At 45.0% G+C, this 25,525-nt stretch overlaps 1 protein-coding gene across 1 annotated transcript in view; it reads right to left on the bottom strand.

Annotated features, from left to right (window-relative positions):
* Positions 1–1,002: 1,002 nt before the first annotated feature.
* The window catches only part of tmem167a (transmembrane protein 167A), a 488,889-nt gene continuing 464,366 nt past the window's right edge, over positions 1,003–25,525 (bottom strand). Inside the window, exon 5 of the mRNA XM_085989392.1 lies at positions 1,003–1,203. The gene's annotated coding sequence lies outside the window, so the exon portion shown is untranslated. The remainder of the gene's footprint in view (positions 1,204–25,525) is intronic.

Raw genomic sequence — 25,525 nt, 5'->3', positions numbered from 1 at the left:
TCCCTTCCCCCCTCCCCCTTCCCTTCCCCCCTCCCCCTTCCCTTCCCCCCTCCCCCCGCCCTTCCCCCCTCCCCTTCCCTTCCCTTCCCCCCTCCCCCTTCCCTTCCCCCCTCCCCCTTCCCTTCCCCCTCCCCCTCTTCCCCTTTCCCTTCCCCCCCATATTCCCCCCCATTCCCCCCCTTCCACCTCACCCTTCCCCCACCCACCCGCCCCTTCCCCCCAACCCCCTTCCCCCCCACCCCCTTCCCCCACCCACCCGCCCCTTCCCCCCACCCCTCCTTCCCCCCCACCCCTTTCCCCCACCCCCCTTCCCCCCACCCCCTTCCCCCCACCCCTTTCCCCACCCCCCTTCCCCACTTCCCCCCTTCCCCCTCACCTTCCCCCCTCCCCCTCCCCCCCACCCCCCTCCCCCCCACCCTTTCCCCCCACCCCTTCCCCCACCCCTTTCCCCCCACCACTTTCCCCCCACCCCTTTCCCCCCACCCCTTTCCCCCCACCCCTTTACCCCCACCCTTCCCCCCACCCCTTTCCCCCACCCCTTTCCCCCCACCCCTTTCCCCCATCCCTTTCCCCCCACCCCTTTCCCCTTTCTCTCCTTCCCTCTCTCTCTCCTTCCCTCTCTGTCTCTCTCTCTCCTTCCCTCTGTCTCTGTCTCTCTCTCCCTCTCTCTCTCTGTCTCTCTCTCCCTCTCTGTCTCTGTCTCTCTGTCTCTTCCCCCCAGTCTCTCTCTCTCTCTCTCCCCCCAGTCTCTCTCTCTCTCTCCCCCCCCAGTCTCTCTCTCTCTCCCCCCCAGTCTCTCTCTCTCTCTCTCTTCCCCCAGTCTCTCTCTCTTTCTCTCTCTTCCCCCCAGTCGCTCTCTCCCCCCCAGCCTCTCTCTTCTCCCCCCAGTCTCTCTCTCGCTCTCTCTTCCAGCAACAACATGCCCTCAAAAAACCCTCGGCACCGCCGGACACTCCAGCTAGTATATGGATAAAGCTGGATTGGAAAGTTTGCTTTGTGGTGGCTTTTATTTCAGCATTGTGGCCAAGATGATGCTGTGATGGACAGTAACAGAGGGAAGCTAAGGAGTGGGACAAATGTTGAAAGGGGAATTGGGGCTGTGTTCACCGGTACCGCAGGCGGATGATTTGATCCTGGATATTCTGGCCAGAAAGGGGCTGTCTGGGTTGCCTCCTTCCTTTCGCTTCCTCCTCTTCTGCTTTCCTTAAAAATAAAAATATAAAAATAGAGTCACATAGCCTCTTTAAAAGATTTCAGTGACCGACCCACCTTTTGAGAGCAGATTGGTTAACCGCCCTCTGACCCGCCTCCTTTAAAACCGAAAGTGGGCGGGTTTGAGGCAGATTGGGGTCGGGTTTTAAATTTAAAACATTTTTACCTCCCACCCGACCCAAACCCGCCCGTTCTTGGGGGTTAAAATTATCCCCATTTTTCCAGAAAACTGTCTGGAATATACTCTAGAAATGTGTTGCCTTTACTACTTGAGCTGTTCTGCTTCTCCCATACTATCAGAAAATTAAAGTATCCCATTATAACTACATTGGTTCCGTTACATGCTTCCCTTATCTCCATATTTATATATTCCCCCATTACATCACTACTCTCTGTAGACAACTCCTACCAGAGTCTTGACCTTGAAGGGTACAGACAATGCTGTTCTCCTGGTGGAAATTGGCTTCAGGTCTTCAGGTTACATATGCCCCCAATATCCTCCGGGGAAGAGCACAGCCTTCTGAAGCATTTATGGTCAAAAGAGTCTAAATAAGACCTTCCTGGCCTGTAGACTCACGTAAGTGTGTATAAGCGTGTAGGGAAGAGATGCCTTCTGTGAAGCCTGACTCTAAGAGCCTCTGATTTACCCTCCTCTGTATTCTCATCTTCCTCTTCTTTGTAGCATAGAAATAGAGGAATTCCCATTGGGAAATCTATGTCCCCCATTTAAAGCAGAACTTTAAGAAGACCTGCATAAAACTAACAGCAAATGTCCTAACTGTACCACCAAAGTGCCAAATAGCTCAATATGCAGGCGAAGTAACACCAACCATCAGTAGCAGCACATCAATTGGCCTCCTCAATATGGTATCTGCCTCAGGGATACCTCCCTGCAGCTCCTACTCCTAGTTATATAATGCCGGTAATAATTTGGGCAGGTTTGGAGCAGAAGTTAGGGAAATGGATCAGAGGGGTTAGCCATGTCCTCTTGACCTCATTCACATTTGGCAGATTGTGTTTCCGGCAGGCCCTAAAGTAGATTGGTGATTTTTTTGGACGATAATACAGTTTTAATACAGTTGTGCAGTTTTTATTATATATATAGGGGGATAATTCAGAGCAGAATTTAGACACATACTGAAAACCAGAAAATGGTGTGTTAAGCTGCTTTGTTAAAAATTAAAGTAACTCTCAGTTGAACAGCAAATCAACAGCAATTCCCATGGTTAGAGATATACTGACTGAGTGGGGCGGGGGACAGCTTTTGTGCTTGCATGACAGCTTAGAGAACTCTTTCCTGGCTGTTAGAATGCTATTTGCAGTCCGCAATATAACACAGGTACTGTCTGCTGCAATTCACACTGCCCAGCTGCAGGTTTCAGATTGGCAGTCCACTGTAACTGGAGAAAAAGATTAATGGTTTTTATTAATATTGTGTTTTGCACTGTTGAGAAGTGCTTGGTGTAATGTTTATAATGGCACTTGCTTAAGCACAAATACAAACTTGTCATTTTCATTGACACAGCACAGTTTCATGACTCCACCCTCTGAGGGTTAAGCATAGAGCTAATTTACTCAAAGTTCAGACTGACCTTGTGAGCAGCTGTCCCTCATAGAACAGTCTTGGTTTTGTTATTTTTGTTGGGGCTTTGTCAGACTGACAGTATACTTAAATGTATGTGTGCACTGCGCAATAACCCCTAATGGAATAGGTTCCAGTGTCCTGTTACTGACCTTATCCAAGGCTGTAATTGCAGACATTTTGCAAGGTCATAGGCCACCTAGGCAGCAAAAAATAAGCCTGATCAAGAAGTAAAAGAAGACTTTTGTTTTAGATTGTCACTCTCTCAGCTTTAGTGCAGACATGTTTAGGCATAATTTGGGATGTCGACACAATTTCGCATGTGCCCAATTTAGGTCGGTCAGTGTGGCTAGCCAATTTATTCCAATGAGACTTGCTGTAGAAATGTGTAACTTTTAAACGTTGAAGTCTTTTTGTAAATAAACAGTAACTAAACACATTTCCATTTCCATTGGAAAGTTAGCTGAACTTATGTAAACTTAGTGCATTAAAATTCAGAAATTGACCCTTGCTAATCCATCTGGCTTGTAGCACACAAGCAGTAATGGAAAATGACATTTTAAACAATCCCAAAATGGAAACCATATTTAGGGACTTTGAATTTCACTCTTGGTTAAAGATTTTTAAGTTACCATCAGAACAAATAGCAAAATACCAGCATCTACTGGCTTTGAAATGGTCGGACAATAATGACTAAAATATCAACCGTATAATGAAAGTCTAGAGATATTTGGCAAGCTGACAGAACCTCAGTCAGGTTGCCTATAATAAGAATTGTGTTAGCACAATGAACAGATTGCCATCTGGAAAAAACTGACTTCAGCTGGGAAAAGGTGGCTAAATTATTCCACCTCTTGAGCAAGGAAGACACCAGTTCAAGTTAGTCTTGATTCTGGTGGTGGCAAATCTTTGAGAGGACATTGCTTTGTTCTAGCCATACTCACCTATCATAGGGTTTCCCCTGACTGGGTCGACAGTCCATTGGTGGAAAGAGATGGTAGTCAGATTGGCAGTCTGCCCCAATTGCAGGAGAGAACCACAGTGAATAGCTTACTAAAGTAGCTTAGATCCATAAGTTGCAAAATCATCCGTGCTGCTCCACTCTAAACTCGCTTCAATACATTAACCTTCATTTGAAGGAAGGGTGTCCAAAGTACACATAACAGGGGAGATCTTCCTGGGTCCCCCTTGATATCCTTAATATGGTCTTATCACTATCCATACAAGGTGAGAATAATTCTATTTGAACACATAGAGAAACATAGAAACATAGAGATAGGAACAGGAGTAGGCCATTCGGCCCTTCGAGCCTGCTCCGCCATTCAATGAGATCATGGCTGATCTTCGTCTGAGATCATAGCTGATCTTACCAGTTCAGTACCCCGTCCCCGCCTTTTCTCCGTAACCCTTAATCCCCTTAGCCTTCAGAAATATATCCAATTCTCTCTTGAAAATATTTATTGAATTAGCCTTCACAGCCCTCTGTGGCAGGGAATTCCACAGGCTCACCACTCTTTGAGTGAAGAAATTCTTCCTCATCTCTGTTTTAAATGATTTGCCCGCTATTTTTAGACTGTGGCCCCTGGTTCTGTGCTCCCCGGCCATTGGAAACATTCTCTCTGAATTCAGCCTGTCCAGGCCTGCCATAATTTTATATGTTTCGATGAGATCCCCTCTCAATCTTCTAAACTCCAGTGAGTACAAGCCCAAACTATTTAATCTCTCTTCGTAGGTCATTCCCGCCATTCCAGGTATCAGCCTGGTGAATCGCCGTTGCACTCTTTCCATGGCAAGAACATCCTTCCGCAGATGGGGCGACCAAAACTGTACACAATACTCCAGATGCGGTCTCACCAGCACCTTGTACAGCTGTAGTAAGGTATCCCTATTCCTATACTCGAACCCCCTTGATATGAAGGCCAACATACCATTTGCCTTCTTGATCGCCTGTTGCACCTGCATGCTCTCCTTCAGTGACTGGTGCACAAGAACACCCAGGTCCCTCTGCACTTCCCCATCTCCCAATCTATTGCCATTTAGATAATAATCTACCCTCCTGTTTTTACCCCCAAAGTGGATAACCTCGCATTTATCCACATTATAGTGCATCTGCCACGTATCTGCCCATTCCCCCAACCTGTCCAAATCGCACTGTAGCCTCCTGACATCCTCATCAGAGCCCACCCCTCCTCCTAGTTTAGTGTCGTCAGCGAATTTGGAAATATTGCATCCAATTCCCTGATCCAGATCATTTATATATATTGTGAACAGCTGGGGTCCCAGGACAGATCCTTGCGGCACCCCGCTGGTCACTGCCTGCCACTCCGAAAACGAGCCGTTTATTCCAACTCTCTGTTTTCTATCCGCCAGCCAGTTCTCTATCCACGTTAATACTTTGCCCCCAATCCCATGAGCCTTAATTTTGCATGATAATCTTTTGTGTGGAACCTTATCGAAGGCTTTCTGGAAGTCAAGGTACACCACATCCACTGGCTCTCCCCCATCTATTTTACCAGTTACTTCCTCAAAAAATTCCAGCAGATTAGTCAAACACGATTTACCCTTTGTAAATCCATGTTGACTCTGTCCGATCCTTTCCCCATTTGTCAAGTGCTCCGCTATTTTATCCTTAATAATGGACTCTAGCATTTTGCCCACAACCGATGTAAGGCTTACTGGTCTATAATTCCCTGCTTTCTCTCTACCCCCCTTTTTAAATATTGGGGTAACATTAGCTACCCTCCAATCCACGGGTACTGTTCCCGAGTCAATGGAGTTCCGGAAGATGATCCTTAGAGCATCTGCTATCTCCAGGGCCACCTCCTTAAGTACCCTAGGATGTAGTTTATCAGGCCCCGGGGATTTGTCGGCCTTCAGTCCCCTCAACTTACCCAACACCATATCCCTAGAGATACTAATTTCTGTCAGCTCCTCCCTCTCATTAGTCCCTATGTTTGCCGATATTCCTGGGAGGTTATTTGTGTCCTCCTTTGTGAATACAGAACCAAAGTATGAGTTTAATTGGTCTGCCATTTCCTTATTCTCCATTATATATTCTCCCGAATCGGACTGCAAGGGACCGACTTGGGATTTTACCAGTCTTTTCCTCCTGATATACCGATAAAAGCTTTTGCAGTCTGTCTTTATGTTTGCTGCAAGTTTACTTTCGTATTCTATTTTCCCCTTCCTGATTAATCCCTTTGTCCTCTTTTGCTGTATCTTGTACTGCCCCCAATCTTCCGGTCTGGTGCTTTTTTTTGCCAGTTGATATGCCCTTTTTTTTGATTTTATGCTGTCCCTAATTTCCCTCGTTATCCACGGTTGAGTCACCTTTTTAGGTTTATTTTTATGCCAAACCGGTATAAACATGTTCTGGAATTCTTCCATTCTATCTTTGAATGCTTGCCATTGTCTCTCCACTGTCAATCCCCCCAGAAACACCACCCAATCAATCTTACCCAATTCCCGTCTCATACCCTCGTAATTCCCTTTATTTAAGTTCTGGACCTTAGTCTCTGATTCAATTTCCTCACTCTCCATCTCGACTGAGAGCTTGATCATATTATGATCGCTCTGACCCAAGGGGCCTCGTACAAGAAGATTGCTGATAAGTCCCTTCTCATTGCACAATACCCAGTCTAAAATGGCCTGATCTCGAGTCGGCTCCTCGACATATTGGTCCAGATAACCGTCCCGAAAACATTCCAGGAATTCCTCCTCCTCAGAATTTTTACTAATTTGGGTAGTCCAATCAATATGTAAATTAAAGTCACCCATGATGACAGCTGTGCTCTTATCGCACGCTTCTCTAATTTCCCTTTTTATGCCTTCCCTCACCTCCATATTACTATTTGGAGGCCTATATATCACACCCACTAACGTTTTCCTCCCCTTGCTATTTCTCATTTCTACCCATACAGATTCCGTTTCATCCGAGTTAATATCCTTCCTTTCCATTGCATTAATCCCCTCCTTTACCAGCAATGCTACCCCACCTCCCCTACCTTTTTGCCGATCCTTCCTAAATATTGTATATCCCTGGATGTTAAGTTCCCAGCCTTGCCCACCCTGCAGCCACGTTTCTGTAATCCCAATCAAATCATACTTGTTTACCTCTATTTCCACAACTAATTCATCCACCTTGTTCCTAATGCTTCTAGCATTAAGATACAAAGCCTTCAGGCTTGCTTTTTTCACACTCTCATTATGAATTAGTTTGGCCCTTTGTGTTTCTCTCCTTTGCTTATTGCTTCTCACCTTTCTACCATCTATTTCTGACTTCATATGACTTCCCTCTTTTCCACTACCTAGGTTCCCATCCCCCTGCCAAATTAGTTTAAATCCTCCCGAACCGCCCATGACTGAGGTGCTGCCCCTACTGCGGTGAATGAGACCTTTAAAAAAATCCAGTGAACCCAGGCCAGCTGGCCCTAACCCTACTCTTTTATAAAAGTAAAATTGTGTGATGAGGCAGTAGTTCTAGGCAGGTTCTACAATTGCCTTACATGGCAGTGCCTACAATCCCCAAGTAACAAATATTAAAAAATAGGTTGGTAACCCTACTAATGGTGTGCAGCAGAGGAATAATAGTGCCTAGTGAACATATAACCACAGCGTGCATCTACAGCATTGTTAGGAATCATAACTAAAAATGCTGCAATCAAAATTATTTTTTCAAACTGTAATGATCTTTAGGATGAAATGTTAAACCAAGGCCCCATCTGTCCTCTCAGGTGGATGTTAAAAATACCATGATACTATTTGAAGAAGAGATGGGGATTTCTGCTAGTGTCCTGGCCAACATTTATCCTTCAACCAGCACCTAAAACAGATCTGATCATTTATTTCATCGCTATTTGTGGGATCTTGCTGTGTACACATTGACTGCTGCATTTCCTACATTACAACAATGACTACACTTCCAAAGTACTTCATTGGTTGTAAAGCGTTTTAAGACGACCCGAGGTCATGAAAGGCGCTATATAAATGCAAGTTTGTTTTTCGTTCTTTCTTGATGTACATCCAGTTGCAATTAAATCTTCTTTGTGGTATTTTAGCACCCTTAATGAAAAAACACTGAGCATAATAGACTTGCTTCTACTGGTCGGGCTACACAATTACAAGGTGGTATCACAAAGCAGTTTCTACATATTTATAGGTTACAAAACTATAAGAGTATACATTGAAATTCTTCTTTTATTCCATTTGAAAATGATTATAAATTTTAAAATTCATGGCAATCAGTTTAATACAGTAATTATCTCTGTATGTTGTGTACAAAGGAGTGCCTATACCCACTGTCACAGAGTAGTGGGACAAGGGAGCACTCTCATGATCCACAAACCCACTGAACTCTTGATCCATCTGCATCAGTGCAGTTGAAGTAATTGCCAGACTTCTGTCGCACACCTCCTATAGTCAGTTCAACCAGCACAGAGAGAGCCCTGAGAGCAGATCACCAACCCACATGTTTCCTCAGCACACAGAGGATACAGGAAGACCATGGCACATGAGAAAAATAACTTGCAAAGGAGGAAATTATGGAATCACCAAAGAAGGACTTGCAAACTTCCTATAACTCGCTTCTGACCTCATTGCCTTTGGATGCAATACAATAAATCAGCTGGACTTGATAGTGGTGGTAAGAATCACATGCCCAGGGCTAATGAGACCTTTCAATAAACCATAGGAAGAAATACAGTCAACCCTGTCTAGTTGCGGAAATGACTTTCTAAAGGCTGTTTATTATATCTTCATTAATCCTGTTGGGTTTATAGGATTGGCAATTGCAACTAAGTGGAAATGAGGTCTTTTTGATCGTTTTGTGTTCATATGTAACTTTTTTGTCTCTTTTCAGTGGTGGCATGGAGATGAATTTCTACATGGCAGCTAATTCCCATGCAATATCTCGGGACTTGCATCTCTCGTGGTCTTTGTAAGTATTCATCTTGAACACCTTATTTCTCAGCAGTTGGGGTGCGAGGTGGTGGGGGTGGGAGGGGAGGAGGAGGGGTGGTTAAGCAAGAGATTTCCTGGTGGCCTGGGGAAGGCATGCATTTACAACTTTCACCTGCTTAGTGACCTTGAAGAAAGCAGCTAATCCCCTGGTGGTGAGGGAGTTTTGTTTGCCTGGTAACAGGTCATAATTGCTTTTTACAGACTGCAGGCTTCAATCAATACAATGCTGCTGGGGAGAGGGCATAGGGCGTCCAATCTAACATCACAATTCTCACTCTAATCATAAAGGATTTTCCGTTTCTCCAACTTTAGAATTAGTGTGAGATTACATTTATTTTTCTTCTACGTTTGCATTAATCATTATAGCATCTGACAGCAGTGGGATTTTTAAACTTCATTTTTGGACTGTGGGTGTTGCTGGCAAGGCTGGTGTTTATTGTCCCATCTCTAATTGCCCTGAGGTTTGATATAACTGAGTGGCTTCCTAGGCCACTTCAGCAGTTAAGAGTCAACCACGCTAGTGTGGGATTAGTGACACATATAGACCAGACCGGAGAAGGATGGCAGGTTTCCTTCCCTAAAGGACATTAGTGAACCAATTGAATTTTTACAACAGTTCAAGAGTTTCATGGTCATTTTTACTGATATCAACTTTTTAATTTCAAGATTTTTTTTGAAACCTTAATTAACCTTTACATTTTTTTAAATTAATTCAAATTTTCACACTGCTATGGTGGGCTTTGAACTCACATTCTAGTAGATTATTAGACTTTACCTAACTGGGCCTAGGAATGCTTGATGCTGACACTAGATGCCTGAAATGGGAAAGTTTTCTGTTTCCCAGCACTAACTTTTTTGACTAATATGGAATTGTTTCCTGTAGACTGTTTGATATCAGTTCAAGAGAAATCAGGGCCCAACTCATCCACCTGGCTGCACAAAAATCCACAGGCTGCACACATGGTATCACTTTGTTATGTTTGTTTTATTAATATTTTAAAAAGTAAATTGATACACAGTGATATATAAAAGCCTTGAACCAAAGGAGTGTGAATGAAACGTGTCAGCTGGCTGTCATTGGTATGGGTTTCAGCCACTAGAAACCCTATCTCTGGTTTAGCATGCTGTGGGTTCAATCAACTCAGACCAAACATTGAAATGCCAGGACAATGAAAAGGAGCAGGATACTACAAAATAGATATAAAGTCAAGATCTGACCTGGTGATGCATAAAGATGACAACGCATGAATTCTAAATAGGAAGCAGTAATGCTTGTGAGCAGTATCCTGGCCCTTCCCTGGAGCAGTTCCAGAGCCCTGGTTAGCCCTGGATCCCTGTGACAATTATACAGTATGTTGTAAAATAGTGGTTTACCTTAATGAAATATGTCTTCAAATAAATGAGCCCCTTAAATAAGGTCAGTAATCAATCTGCTTCACCCTGTCTGATGCACAGCAGAGTATCAACTCCGACCCACCCCAAGAATGTGCCTCAACCCCAACCTGAGATGAGAACACCCCAGCTGCACCAGGTGGCATTCTTTTCCATCTCCCACACCAGCCATCCTGTGGTCCCTCCGAGTGAGATTGCTGTATTCACACTGTAAGTGCAGCATCTGTACGAAGCTAAACTGCTTCATACAGTTGTTATATGATTGCACCCACTGCGAATAATCAAGTGAAGTTTAAACTGCTTCTTTTTCATGCAATCAATGGTACACTGTTAGACTGTGATTTAGAATCATAGAATCATAGAATGGTTACAGCACAGAAGGAGGCCATTCGGCCCGTCGAGCCTGTGCCGGCTCTCTGCAAGAGCACTTCGACTAATCCCACTCCCCCGCCCTTTCTCCGTAGCCCTGCAAAATGTTTTCCTTCAGGTATTATCCAGTTCCCTTTTGAAAGCCACAGTTGAATCTGCCTCCGCCACCCTTTCAGGCAGTGCATTCCAGATCCTAACCACTCGCTGTGTAAAAAAGTTTTCCTCATGTCGCCTTTGGTTTTTCTGCCAATCACCTTAAATCTGTGTCCTCTGGTTTTCAACCCTTCCGCCAATAGGAACAGTTTCTCTCTATCTACTCTGTTCAAACCTCTCTATCAAATCTCCTCTCAACCTTCTCTGCTCCATGGAGAACAACCCCAGTATCTCCAGTCTATCCACGTAACTGAAATCCCTCATCCCTGGAAACATTCTTGTAAATATTTTCTGCACCTTCTCTAAGGTCTTCACACCCTTCCTAAAGTGCGGAGCCCCGAACTGGACACAATATTCCAGTTGAGGTCTGTGGTGATTATTTCCTATGTTTAATAAGAAGTATTGTGATTGGTGAATGGGGTGGTTGTTCTCTGTATTAGTAAGAAGTATTGTAATTGGTTGTTTGTTTCTACCTTGAGATATATGCTGTAAACTCATTGGTAGTGGATGTCAGGTGATTTGTGGTGGCCATCTTAAATTCAGTTCTCTCTAGTCATTGTTGGAGACTGGTGTTGAAAGATGTGCTACTGGGTTTTTTAAGTTAATAAAGCCTAGATTAGAAAGGCAAATCTATTCTTTATTTCAAGATCAGACCAGTGTTTTATAAAAGTTCATCATAACTTCCTTGCTTTTGTACTCTGTGCCTCTATTTATGAAGCCCAGGATCCCGTATGCTTTTTTAACTGCTTTCTCAACCTGCCCTGCCACCTTCAACGATTTGTGCGCATATACCCCCAGGTCTCTCTGTTCATGCACCCCCTTTAGAATTGTACCCTTTAGTTTATATTGCATCTCCTTGAACTTCCTACCAAAATGTATCACTTCGCACTTTTCTGCATTAAATTTCATCTGCTATGTGTCCGCCCATTCCACCAATCTGTGTCCAAGTCCAAGTCATTAATACATATCAAGAAAAGCAGTGGTCCTAGTACCGACCCCTGGGGAACACCACTGTGTATTTTCCTCCAGTCCGAAAAACAACTGTTCACTGCTACTCTCTGTTTTCTGTCACTTAGCCAATTTTGTATCCATGCTGCCACTGTCCCCTTTATTCCATGGGCTTCAACTTTGCTGGCAAGCCTATTATGTGGCACTTTATCAATGAGATATTTAAAATGAGATATTCCATTTTCTCCATCTTTCCCTATGTTTACAATTTTAGCAGCATTAAAAAAAGGCTTGCTCTGTATCACAGTCTTGTCGGAGAAAGTAGAGCCCTTTGCATGCTTGCAAGTAAACATATGCAGAGCTTCACTCACCAGCAGCAAATGCTGGTTAAATTTTGATGTTAACAAAAAGCTGAAAGGACAGTTAGCTTTCTACTAACTTTAAAAAGATTACAAATGCAATTTAAAATGGTGCTTTACATGGGTTGCACTTATACTATTAGCCAATGTGAATTGAAATGGTGCATGAGCATCTCCTTGAGGTGGTCTCAAATTACTTGCCAAGATGACGTACACATTCAGTTCAGCGATTTCAGTCCTCAGTTATACCACATATTTTGCATCAATGTGAAGCTGAAATCACTGAACATGAACACAAATGTGGAAAGTAACTGGCCTATTAGATTGTTGGACATCAGTGAAGGATAACAGTATCTATTGAACCATATCGTCATCCGTAGGGACAAGAATTTTAACAATGCAGACCTCATTCTCAAAGCTATCACAACATGCCAACAGATAATAGTCTTGGGAGATAGTAGTGGGCATCCACCAAACTACTTCAAAATGTCAAGAATAGTGCAGATTTCAATATGATAAGATTCTGATATTATTCTGATAATGATATGATTCAGATGAAAGGCCATCGACCGGAAATGTTAACTCTGTTTCTCTCTCCACAGGTGCTGAGTATTTCTAGCATTTTCTGCTTTTATTTAATATGATAGAATTGTGGGTGTTTTTCATTCTGCTTGGGAAACACTATAACCCATGAAGAAGTTTTGTGTCATTTCACTCTTTATTTACACTCCCAACATTACTTAACTTTATATTATTTAAAAGCCTGCATCAGTTATTTTGTGGGTTGGGGATACATAGATACATAGATACATAGAAGATAGGAGCAGGAGTAGGCCATTCGGCCCTTCGTGCCTGCTCCGCCATTCGATGAGATCATGGCTGATCCTTTAATTCAGTATCCCGTCCCCGCCTTCTCTCCGTAACCCTTAACCCCTTTTGCCCGTAGAAATATATCTAATTCCCTCTTAAATATATTTAATGAGCTGGCGTACACTGCCCTCTGTGGCAATGAGTTCCACAGGTTCACCACTCTCTGAGTGAAGAAATTCCCCCTCATCTCTGTCCTAAATGGTTTAGCCCTTATCCTTAAATTATGTCCTCTAGTTCTGTTCTCACCCGCCAAGGGAAACATTCCTTCTGCATCCAGTCTGTCTAGACCTGTCAGAATTTTATACACTTCTATGAGGTCCCCTCTCAATCTTCTAAACTCCAGTGTGTACATCCCTAAACTACATAGTCTCTCCTCATAGGTCATTCCCGCCATTCCTGGTATCAGCCTGGTGAATCGCCGCTGCACCCCCTCCATGGCAAGAACATCCTTCCTCAGATGAGGCGACCAAAACTGTACACAGTACTCGAGGTGTGGTCTCACCAGTGCCCTGTACAGCTGCAGCAAGGTATCCCTGTTCCTGTATTCTAACCCTTTTGCTATGAAGGCCAGCATACCGTTTGCCTTCTTGACCGCCTGTTGCACCTGCATGCTCGCCTTCAGTGACTGGTGTACAAGAACACCCAGGTCTCTCTGTACTTCCCCCTCTCCCAATCTATTGCCATTTAAATAATAATTTGCCCTCCCGTTCCTGCACCCAAGGTGGATAACTTCGCACTTGTCCACATTATAGTGCATCTGCCATTTATCCGCCCAATCGCCCAGTCTGTCCAAATCGCTCTGGAGCTTCCTGGTCTCTTCCTCTGAGCCCACCCCCCCTCCTAGTTTAGTGTCGTCTGCAAATTTGGAAATGCTGCATCCGACTCCCTGATCCAGGTCATTAATGTAAATTGTGAACAGCTGGGGGCCCAGGACAGATCCCTGTGGTACCCCACTTGTTACTGCCTGCCATTCAGAAAATGAGCCGTTTATTCCAACTCTCTGTTTTCTATCTGACAGCCAGTTCCCTATCCACGCCAAAACTTTCCCCTTTATCCCATGAGCCTCAATTTTCCATGCTAATCTTTTATGTGGGACCTTATCGAAGGCCTTTTGGAAGTCCAGGTACACCACATCTACTGGCTCTCCCCCATCTATTCTACCAGTTACTCCCTCAAAAAATTCCAATAGATTAGTCAAGCACGATTTACCCTTTGTAAATCCATGTTGACTCTGTCCTATCCTGTCCCCATTTGCTAAGTGCTCCGCTATTTCATCCTTAATGATGGACTCCAGCATTTTGCCCACAACTGATGTAAGGCTTACAGGTCTGTAATTACCTGCTTTTTCCCTACCCCCCTTTTTGAATAGTGGGGTAACGTTAGCTACCCTCCAATCCATCGGTACTGTTCCCGAGTCTAATGAATTCTGAAAAATCATCCTTAGTGCATCCGCTATCTCTAGGGCCACCTCCTTCAGTACCCTAGGATGCATGTTATCAGGCCCTGGGGATTTGTCCACCTTCAATCCCTTTAGCTTCCTTAACACCATATCCTTAGAGATATTGATTTGCGTCAGTTCCTCCTTTGCCAATGTCCCTATTTTTCCCGATATCCCAGGGAGGTTTTTTGTGTCTTCCTTCGTAAAGACTGACCCAAAGTATGCATTTAGTTGATCTGCCATTTCCTTATTTCCCATTATATATTCCCCCGTATCTGACTGCAATGGACCAACTTTGGTTTTCACCAGTCTTTTCCTTTTGATATACTTATAAAAGCTTTTGGAGTTAGTTTTTATATTTTCCGCCAGCTTGTTTTCGTAAGCTATTTTGCCCCTCTTGATTATGCCCTTTGCCCTCCTTTGCTCTATCTTAAACTGTTCCCAATCTTCCGCTCTGGCGCTTTTTTTGGCTATTTTATACGCCCTATCTTTGGATTTTATGCTGTCTCTAATTTCCCCTGTTATCCACGGTTGAGTCACCTTTTTAGATTTCCTTTTATGCCAGATTGGTATAAACAATTTTTGCAATTTTGTCATTCTATCTTTAAATGTTTGCCATTGTTTATCTACCTCCAGTCCTCCCAGGAACGTTGTCCAATCAGACCTACTCAGTTCCCGTCTCATGGCATCATAATTCCCCTTGTTTAAATTCAGGACCTTAGTCTCTGAGTCAATTTCTTCGCTCTCCATTTCGAGTGAGAAATCGATCATGTTATGATCGCTCTGACCCAAGGGTCCCCGTACAACAAGATTACTGATTAGTCCCTTCTCATTGCACAGTACCCAGTCCAATATAGCCTGTTCCCGAGTTGGTTCCTCGACATATTGATCCAGATAACCATCCCTCAAACACTCAAGGAATTCCTCCTCCTCATTATTTTTACTGATTAGGCTAGTCCAATCTATATGTAAGTTAAAGTCACCTATGATGACAGCTGTGCTCTTATTGCACGCTTCTCTAATTTCCCTCGTGATGCCCTCCCTAACCTCTATTTTACTATTTGGAGGCCTATATACCACTCCTATTAATGTTTTTCGCCCCTCGCTATTTCTTAGCTCCACCCATATAGATTCTGTATTAACTGAGTTAATATCCTTCCTTTCAATTGCATTTATCCCCTCTTTTACTAGCAATGCTACCCCTCCTCCCTTTCTTTTTTGTCGATCCTTCCTAAATACTGAATACCCCTGTATGTTAAGCTCCCAGCCCTGCTCACCCTGCAACCATGTTTCCGTAATCCCAATTAGATCATAATTATTAACCTCTATTTCCACAGCTAATTCATCTACCTTGTTCCTGATGCTTCTCGCATTAAGGTATAAAACCCTCAGGCTTTTTTTATGCTCACATTTTTTATGAATTAGTTTGGCCCTTTGTTTTTTGTTCCTCACCCTTTTATCATTTATTTCTGTCTGCCTTTCACTTTCCTCTATTTCACTACATAGGTTTCTAGCCCCCTGCCATACTAGTTTAAATGCTCCCGAACTGCTTTATCAAAAATTACCCCGAGAACATCAGTTCCATCTCTGCACAGGTGTAGACCGTCCCTTTTGTATAGGTCACACCTACCACAAAACTGGTTCCAATGCCTCAAAAATTTTAAACCCTCCCTCTTACACCACTGCTCAAGCCACGTATTTAGCCTAACTATCCTGTTCTCTGTACTCTTACTAGCACGTGGCACTGGTAGTAATCCAGAGATTACTACCTTCGAGGTCCTACTTTTTAGTTTGGCTCCTAACTCCCTAAATTCTACTTGTAGGACCTCTTCCCTTTTTTTAGCTACGTCGTTGGTACCAACATGTATCACGACAACTGGCTGTTCCCCCTCCCCCTCCAGAATGTTCTGCACCCGCGCCGAGACATCCTTGACCCTTGCACCAGGGAGGCAACATACCATCCTGGAGTCTCGGTCGCGACCACAGAAACCCCTATCTATTCCCCTTACAATCGAATCCCCTATTACTATAGCCCTGCCACTCTTTTTCCCTCCCTTCTTTGCAACAGAGCCAGTCATGGTGCCATGAGCCTGGCTGCTGGTGCCTTCCCCCGATGTGTCACCCCCCCCGACAACAGTACCTAAGGCTTAAACCAGGTTTAAATAGAATTTCGCTTGCATGTGTTATGTTGACACAGTTTGAAAACTAATCATTCTTACTACTGTGTGTTGTACTTATCTTTATTTTAATAGAGAATTTCATCCAGAACATAATGTGAAAAGATATTGAGGTTCCACCACATAGCTAACTAGTGGAAGCAAAAGGCAGTCTTTTTGTGTATTGTTTGATAAATTATTTCCATTTTTCACTCTGCTTGGCCTGATATCTCTGCTGACCAGACCACTGCTAATGCTCCCTGTAGCCAACCACCAGAAGATATTAGGGATTACCCGGCTGAAACTCTCCTCTATGATTCCCCCGCTTCATCGAAAGAAGATGCCACAGCTGCAGTTCAACACCACCCACTTGACACAGCTCTGATGTTTAACTGAGCAAAGAGAGGATCAAACCTAAGATTGGCCCAGTCTCTGATAAAAACCACTGCATCATTCTTTTTTTGTATTTTAGGAAAATTATTTGCATTCTTTTTGCATAAATTTAGGAATGCAGTACATGCTGCTGATCATTCTTAACGGTGCCTAGCTTTAATGTGAAATATACATGTCCCCACATTGTTAGTGAGCACTGTAGCCAGATTAGAATGTATTGGAAATTCAGTAGGATTTGCTAATTGTATGCCACTAATGGAGGAAACAAATTCGTAAATTATATCAATTCATAAAATTACAATCCCATACAAAGGAACAATCTTTCTTTTAGTTGGACAATTAATCTGTTAAAGATTATGCCTGAGAAATTCCTTAAGGCTTTTCCTGCTCTACCGGCATTATGTTGCCAGAAATGCGGCATAAACCCTGTTATCGTAAACAAGGTTTCCGCCTCACTTCTGGCGAAGTAACACCAGGAATCTTCCGGCCTACAAATGTAAAAGGAAGTTATATCAACCCAAGAGCTGCCTTTGACAATTAAACTAATAACATTGAATGATGATCAGTATTCGAGGGTTAATTGTTATTTACTCCTGCTCTCCTTTTAACAGAGACATTCTTTGCAGCTTTGGAATCAAGACTTCCTCCCAGTGAAATATCAAAGGGTCATGTGTAATTGAAAATTATGTAGTGTGCTAATTCTGCATTGATACATGGTTTGGCCTCAGCACCTACTGCGTAAGATTTTAAACATGGTTTTTGGTTTTTATTTTTAGTTTAGAGATCCATGCATGAGGGAGAAAAAATATTGCCATGTTGCATAGAAAAGGTATATGAGAGACTGTGGGGGAGAATTTGGTACCTTAGCACCAGCAGATGGGGTGCTAGAGCATTATTGCCAGGGCAAGGCGAATGCAATGCTGCATGCCAAACCCTGCCCCCGACCCCACCGCACGAAGCGCTGCCACTAAGAATTATTGCCGGGAGTCTCAATCGTGACGTCAGTGAGTGTGCAACACTCACTGGCTGCCCAATCTGCAAAATTGATTGTCGCCACCTACCTTAGCGCCTGGAGGAAACAGCAACAGGGAGAGCTGGCATGAAGCAACAGGAAGCCGGCTCCAGGGATATTATTTAAAGGGATCATCAGTAACGAGTCGCAGCTATAGGTTAGTGGCGTTTCAGTGCTTTCTTGTCAGTTTCACATAGTGTAACAGCCTCATTCCATAATTTCAAGGTTATTTAGTATCAGGAGTGTTGTGGCAAATAAAAGTAGCTACATTTATTCTTAAAAAAATCAAACTGCTACACTTGGTTATATTAATGGGGGCTGTACTGGCAGTCAACCTTGCCCTCCAGGATCTATGGCAGAGGGAGTGGAGGCAGCGAGAAAGACTGGAACATGTGGCCAGAGGGAGGAGGAAGGACATCAGGGCTCGCAACAGGAGGCCTTACCCTCCGAGGGTATGCCGAGAGCACGTCTCCAACTCCAATTAAGCGAGGAGCAGTGCATTAGAAGGCTCCGCTTCACCAAGGAGGCGGTCACAGAACGTTGCCACCTCCTGCAACCAGACCTCGAGCCTCAGATCAGGATGACCACGGCTCACTCAGTGGCCGTCAAGGTCACCGTCACCCTCAATTTCTTCACCAGCAGATCCTTCCAGTCTGCAACAGGAGATATAGCTAACATCTCGCAGTTCGCCATCCATCGCTGCATCCGGGAGGTCACAGAAGCTCTCTACAGCAGGAGAAGGGATTACATTTCCTTCCCCATTACCAGAGAGAAGCAGGACAAGTGTGCATGTGGCTTTGCCAGGATAGCAGGATTCTCCATGGTGCAGGGTGCCATTGACAGCATCCACATGGCTTTGCGGGCACCTCATAACAATCCTGAGATCTTCCGTAACTGTAAAGGCTACCACCTTGCCCGCCAGGATCTATGGCGGAGGGAATGGAGGCAGCAAAAAAGACTGGAACATATGACCAGAGGGAGGAGGAGGGCCATCAGGGCTCACAACAGGAGGCCTTACCTGTGCAGTTGGTGTGTGACAGCAGATAGCGAATCCTCAATGTCAATGCCCGCTATCCTGGCAGCAGCCACGATGCCTTCATCCTGCGCCAGACCGGTGTGCCAGCACTCTTCCTGCCACCTCATCAAGCTCACGGCTGGCTGTTTGGAGACATTGGCTATCCACTCTCTACCTGGCTCATGACTCCCCTCTGCAAACCCAACACTCCTACCCAGCACTCATATAATGACAGCCATGCTACCACCAGGAACGTCATCAAACAGACCATCGGCCTGCTGAAGCAACGGTTCCACTGCCTTGACTACTCGGGAGGGGCCCTCCAGTACTCGGCTGAGCAGGTGTCCCATTTCATGGTGGTCTGCTCCATGCTCCACAACTTGGCCATCATGAGGGCCCAGCGCTTGCCACCAGGGATTGTGGGACCACCTGAGGAGGAGGAAGAGGGAGAGGAGGAGGAGGATGAGGAGGAAGAGGAAGATGAGGAAGATGATATGGAGGATGATGAGGAGGAGGAACAGGAGCGAGGAAGGAGGCAGCCACTCAATTGGCCTTCCAGGAGGGCGGTCCATGACAGCCTCATCAGACTGCGGTTCCAATGAATTAAGCCCCAGATCCCCATTGCTCACCACATCCCCATCCATGTCTCAGGCCATATCACAGCGCAAAGCTGAAATGAGACACACCACAAAAGAATCCAAACTGAATTAATAAATTTATCGAAAATCAGTGAAGACACACTTACAACAAAAATATTAACTATTCACCCTTGTGCAATCCCTTAGTGCTTGTCGTTACTGTTCCTTTGCCTACTCTAGTGCTCCTATGAAGTGTTGGCCCAGTGGCTGCAGCAGGGCTGGTGGAAGGCTGCTGAGTGTCTGTGCGGGAGACTTCAGATGGCCTTGCAGGATGCCCTTGACCAGCTCTGGGCCTGGAAGGCCCGGCTGTAGACTGCACCACCTCAGCATGGGCGCAGCATTCTGGGCTGGCTGGACGACAGGCAGTGACAAGGACAATGGCGGAGTGGCAGTGGTGGGAGCAGGAATGCTGTCATCTTGAGAGAGGACTGCAGGTTACTGCTCCACTGACCCACTGCCACTCCCCTGGGGCAGCACCTCAACATCCCTAGCAATCTGTTGGAGCACAGATTGCTGGCCTGCTGCGACACCGTGAAAGACCCGGTCGACGGTGTTAGACCCAGCCATGATGGCAGCAGTCAGAGCTTGCATGGCATCAAGCTGAGACTGCATGAGAGCAGTCTGAGATTAGATGCCACAAGCATAGACTGCATTACAGCACTAATGTAAGAAGTCACACAACACCAGGTTATAGTCCAACAGCTTTATTTGAAGTCACAAGCTTTCGGAGCGCTGCTCCTTCGTCAGGTGAAGTGGAGAGATGCATAAAGATACAGCTTATATAGTCCAAGAATAATGTCAGATGTTTACAGGTAATCTTTCTAACTGCCATTTATCACACCTCAGCAGAGAGATAATCACAGCAATCAAAGGTGTGAATGGTGTCCAAACACGTCAGTCAGGAAAACATTACATCAAAGAACAATGAGGTGGGGTCACAAGGGGTCAAATGTTGCAGATGCTGGGGCCTGTGTGAAAAACAAAAAAACAGACAAAAAACATTTTTTTTGCTGGAAATCACAGCAGGTCCAGCCGCATCTGTGTAGAGAGAACAAGCCAACGACGACTCGAGTCTGGATGACCCTACGTCAGGTGGGGTTACATGTAGCGTGACATGAACCCAAGATCCCGGTTCAGGCCGTCCTCATGGGTGCGGAACTTGGCTATCAGCTTCTGCTCGACGATTTTGCATTGTCGTGTGTCTCGAAGGCTGCCTTGGAGAATGCTTACCCGAAGATCGGAGGCTGAATGTCCTTGACTGCTGAAGTGTTCCCCGACTGGGAGGGAACACTCCTGCCTGGCGATTGTTGCGCGGTGTCCGTTCATCCGTTGTCGCAGTGTCTGCATGGTCTCGTCGATGTACCATGCTACGGGGCATCCTTTCCTGCAACGTATGAGGTAGACAACGTTGGCCGAGTCACATGAGTATGTACCATGTACCTTTTGGGTGGTGTCCTCACGTGTGATGATGGTATCTGTGTTGATGATCTGGCATGTCTTGCAGAGGTTGCTGTGGCAGGGTTGTGTGGTGTCGTGGTCGCTGTTCTCCAGAAAGCTGGGTAATTTGCTGCGAACGATAGTCTGTTTGAGGTTAGGCGGCTGTTTGAAGGCGAGTAGTGGAGGCGTGGGGATGGGCTTAGCGAGGTGTTCGTCGTCATCGATGACATGTTGAAGGCTGCGAAGAACATGGCGTAGTTTCTCTGCTCCTGTGTAATGAGACAGGATTAATTAAAAATGTCCTAGTAAAGGATCCCCTTGGAATGAGTGACCATAACATGGTTGAGTTCCATATTCAATTGGAGGGTGAGAAGGTTGGATCTCAAACAAGCGTGCTGAGCTTGAATAAAGGAGACTATGAAGGTATGAGAGCGGAATTAATTAGAGTGGACTGGGAAAATAGATTAAAGGGTAAGACGGTACATGACCAGTGGTGTACATTTAAGGAGTTATTTTACAACTTCCAAAAAATATATATTCCACTGAGGAAAAAAGGGTGTAAAAGAAAAGATAGCCATCCATGGCTAAGTAAAGTAATTAAGGATAGTATCTGACTAAAAACAAGGGCATATAAGGTAGCCAAATCTAGTGGGAGGATGGAAGATTGGGAAGTCTTTAAAAGACAGCAAAAAATAACAAAAAGATTGATTAAGAAAGGGAAGATAGATTATGAAAGTAAATTAGCAAAAAATATAAAAACAGACAGTAAAAGTTTCTATAGTTATATAAAAAGAAAAAGGGTGGCTAAAGTAAATGTTGGTCCCTTAGAGGATGAGACCGGGAAATTAATGGTGGGAAATATGGAGATGGCAAAAACACTGAACAATTATTTTGTATCAGTCTTTACAGTAGAGGACACTAAGAATATCCCAACACTGGACAAACAGGGGGCTCTAGGGGGGGAGGAACTAAATACAATTAAAATCACTAAGGAAGTGATACTTGGTAAAATAATGGGACTCAAGGCAGATAAATCCCCTGGACCTGATGGCTTGCATCCTAGGGTCTTGAGGGAAGTAGCGGTAGGGATTGTGGATGCATTGGTAATAATTTTCCAAAACTCACTGGACTCAGCAAAGGTCCCGGCAGATTGGAAAACTGCTAATGTAACACCCTTATTTAAAAAGGGTAGTAGGCAGAAGGCTGGAAACTATAGACCTGTTAGCCTAACATCTGTGGTTGGTAAAATGTTAGAGTCCATTATTAAGGAGACAGTAACGGGACATTTGGATAAACATAATTTAATAGGACAAACTCAGCATGGTTTCATGAAGGGGAAGTCATGTTTAACAAATTTGCTTGAGTTTTTTGAGGAAGTAACATACAGGGTGGATAAAGGGGAACCAGTGGACGTAGTGTATTTAGACTTCCAAAAGGCATTTGACAAGGTGCCACACAAAAGATTATTGCTCAAGATAAAAAATCACGGGATTGGGGGTAATATACTGGCGTGGGTGGAGGATTGGCTCTCTAACAGAAAGCAGAGAGTTGGGATAAATGGTTCATTCTCAGATTGGCAACCAGTAACTAGTGGTGTTCCGCAGGGGTCAGTGCTGGGTCCCCAACTCTTTACAATCTATATTAACGATTTGGAGGAGGGGACCGAGTGTAACATATCAAAGTTTGCAGATGATACAAAGATGGGACGGAAAGTAGTGAGTGAGGAGGACATAAAAAACCTGCAAAGGGACATAGACAGGCTAAGTAAGTGGGCAGAGATTTGGCAGATGGAATACAATACTGGAAAGTGTGAGGTTATGCACTTTGGCAGGAAAAATCATAGAGCAAGTTATTATCTTAATGGCAAGAAACTGGAAAGTACTGTAGTACAAAGGGATCTGGGGGTCCTGGTGCACGAAACTCAAAAAGTTAGTATGCAGGTGCAGCAAGTGATTAAGAAGGCCAATGGAATGTTGGCTTTTATTGCTAGGGGGTTGGAATATAAAAACAGGGAGGTATTGCTGCAGTTGTACAAGGTATTGGTGAGACCGCACCTGGAATACTGCATACAGTTTTGGTGTCCATACTTAAGAAAAGACATACTTGCTCTCGAGTCAGTACAAAGAAGGTTCACTCGGTTAATCCCGGGGATGAGGGGGTGGTCATATGAGGAGAGGTTGAGTAGATTGGGACTCTACTCATTGGAGTTCAGAAGAATGAGAGGCGATCTTATTGAAACATATAAGATTGTGAAGGGGCTTGATCGGGTGGATGCGGTGAGGATGTTCCCAATGATGGGTGAAACTAGAACTAGGGGGCATAATCTTAAAATAAGGGGCTGCTCATTCAAATCTGAGATGAGGAGAAACTTCTTCACTCGGAGGGTGGTAGGTTTGTGGAATTTGCTGCCCCAGAAAGCTGTGGAAGCTACATCATTAAATAAATTTAAAACAGAAATAGATAGTTTCCTAGAAGTAAAGGGAATTAAGGGTTACGGGGAGCGGGCAGGAAATTGGACATGAGTCTAGGTTCGGAATGGTCATGGCCCTGTGGGTAGTGGAGTGGGCCCAGGGGCCGTGTAGCCTTGTTCTGCTCCTACTGTGTTCTAATTCTGTTGGATTTCAGGAGATGATTTTATTCCTGTTCCTGGCTGGGGTGGAGATCGCCTTTACAGAAGGTAAGTACTGTAGAAAATATAGGGACAGAGTGATCTCCTGGAAGAATTTCGATCGCCTAGATGGGTCGGAGAGGAATTTCCCAGATTTTTTTCTCCCAAATTGGCCATTGGGTCTTTATCTGGTTTTTCGCCTCTCCCGGGAGATCACATGGGTTAGGTTGGATGCAGAGTGATAGAAGATTTGAGGTTAGGATCAGATCAGCCATGATCTTATTGAATGATGGAGCAGGCTCAAGGGGCCGATTGGCCTACTCCTGCTCCTATTTCTTATGTTCTTATGTTCTTATACCATCATCACACGTGAGGACACCACCCACCAGGTACATGGTACATACTCATGTGACTCGGCCAACGTTGTCTACCTCATACGTTGCAGGAAAGGATGCCCCGGAGCATGGTACATCGGCGAGACCATGCAGACACTGCGACAACGGATGAACGGACACCGCGCAACAATCGCCAGGCAGGAGTGTTCCCTCCCAGTCGGGGAACACTTCAGCAGTCAAGGACATTCAGCCTCCGATCTTCGGGTAAGCATTCTCCAAGGCAGCCATCGAGACACACGACAACGCAAAATCGTCGAGCAGAAACTGATAGCCAAGTTCCGCATCCATGAGGACGGCCTGAACCGGGATCTTGGGTTCATGTCACGCTACATGTAACCCCACCTGACGTAGGGTCATCCAGACTCGAGTCGTCGTTGGCTTGTTCTCTCTACACAGATGCTGCCGGACCTGCTGTGATTTCCAGCAAAAAAAATGTTTTTTGTCTGTTTTTTTGTTTTTCACACAGACCCCAGCATCTGCAACATTTGACCCCTTGTGACCCCACCTCATTGTTCTTTGATGTAATGTTTTCCTGACTGACATGTTTGGACACCATTCACACCTTTGATTGCTGTGATTATCTCTCTGCCGAGGTGTGATAAATGGCAGTTAGAAAGATTACCTGTAAACATCTGACATTATTCTCGAACTATATAAGCTGTGTCTTTATGCATCTCTCCACTTCACCTGACGAAGGAGCAGCGCTCCGAAAACTTGTGACTTCAAATAAAGCTGTTGGACTATAACCTGGTGTTGTGTGACTTCTTACATTTGTCCACCCCAGTCCAACTCCGGCATCTCCACACCATTACAGCACTAAAACATTGCATCGCTTCCGCCTGTGCTGCAATGGAAGCTGCCAGATCGCCCATCACACACAGCATCAGGTTTGGATCACCACGGTCTCTCTGGGAGTCCACCATCCTTTGCAGACTGGAAATGATGGGCTCCATGGTGTGCACAGAGCCTCCACGCTCCTTATCATGGCCGAGAGGCTCTCAGGGCACCCTTGCCATTGCACCTATCCTCGCCGTGTGCATGCCCATCACCCTTCTTCTGAAGGGCTCCCCATCGAGGTCCTCATCTGAGTCCTGTGCAGCAGAACTCGTGCGCGAACTCGCCCTCTGGGGAGCTGGCGCCTGAGCTACCCTTTCCCCCTGGCCTTGCTGCAGCCCAATCGTCCCCGGTGCCTCACCCTGTGCACATCCCGCTACTATACTAGCCTCTAAAGATCACGTAGTGCCTGCAGGGGAGACATGCAGTGACGCAGTGTGTTCTTCCTCCTCCTCTTCTCCCGCCTTGCTCTCAACAGCGCCCTTAGGGTCAGGCTACTCAGGTACTTGCTCATTATCTGAAAGCATAAAGGCACAAGAGATGTGTTTAGGTGAGGGGAGGGGGACAGGAAGGGAGAAATGTACGCATACAGCATGATTAGCTGGAAAGTGCAAAACGCTTATGGGGTGAGGGGGAAGTGCAATGTGAGAAGAAGGAGTAGAGATGAATATATCGTTGTCCCCAAAGGGGTCAACGTCACCGGTGGCCATGGCGCCCACCACCTGACGCCCAATGATTTGTAGCACTCTATTTTCC

This window comes from Somniosus microcephalus, chromosome 1, assembly GCF_052327205.1.
Source record: "Somniosus microcephalus isolate GS21.2 chromosome 1, FLI_Smic_1.0, whole genome shotgun sequence".
In the NCBI taxonomy this organism is placed as follows: Eukaryota; Metazoa; Chordata; class Chondrichthyes; order Squaliformes; family Somniosidae; genus Somniosus; species Somniosus microcephalus.
This window is presented reverse-complemented; position numbering and strand designations above follow the sequence as displayed.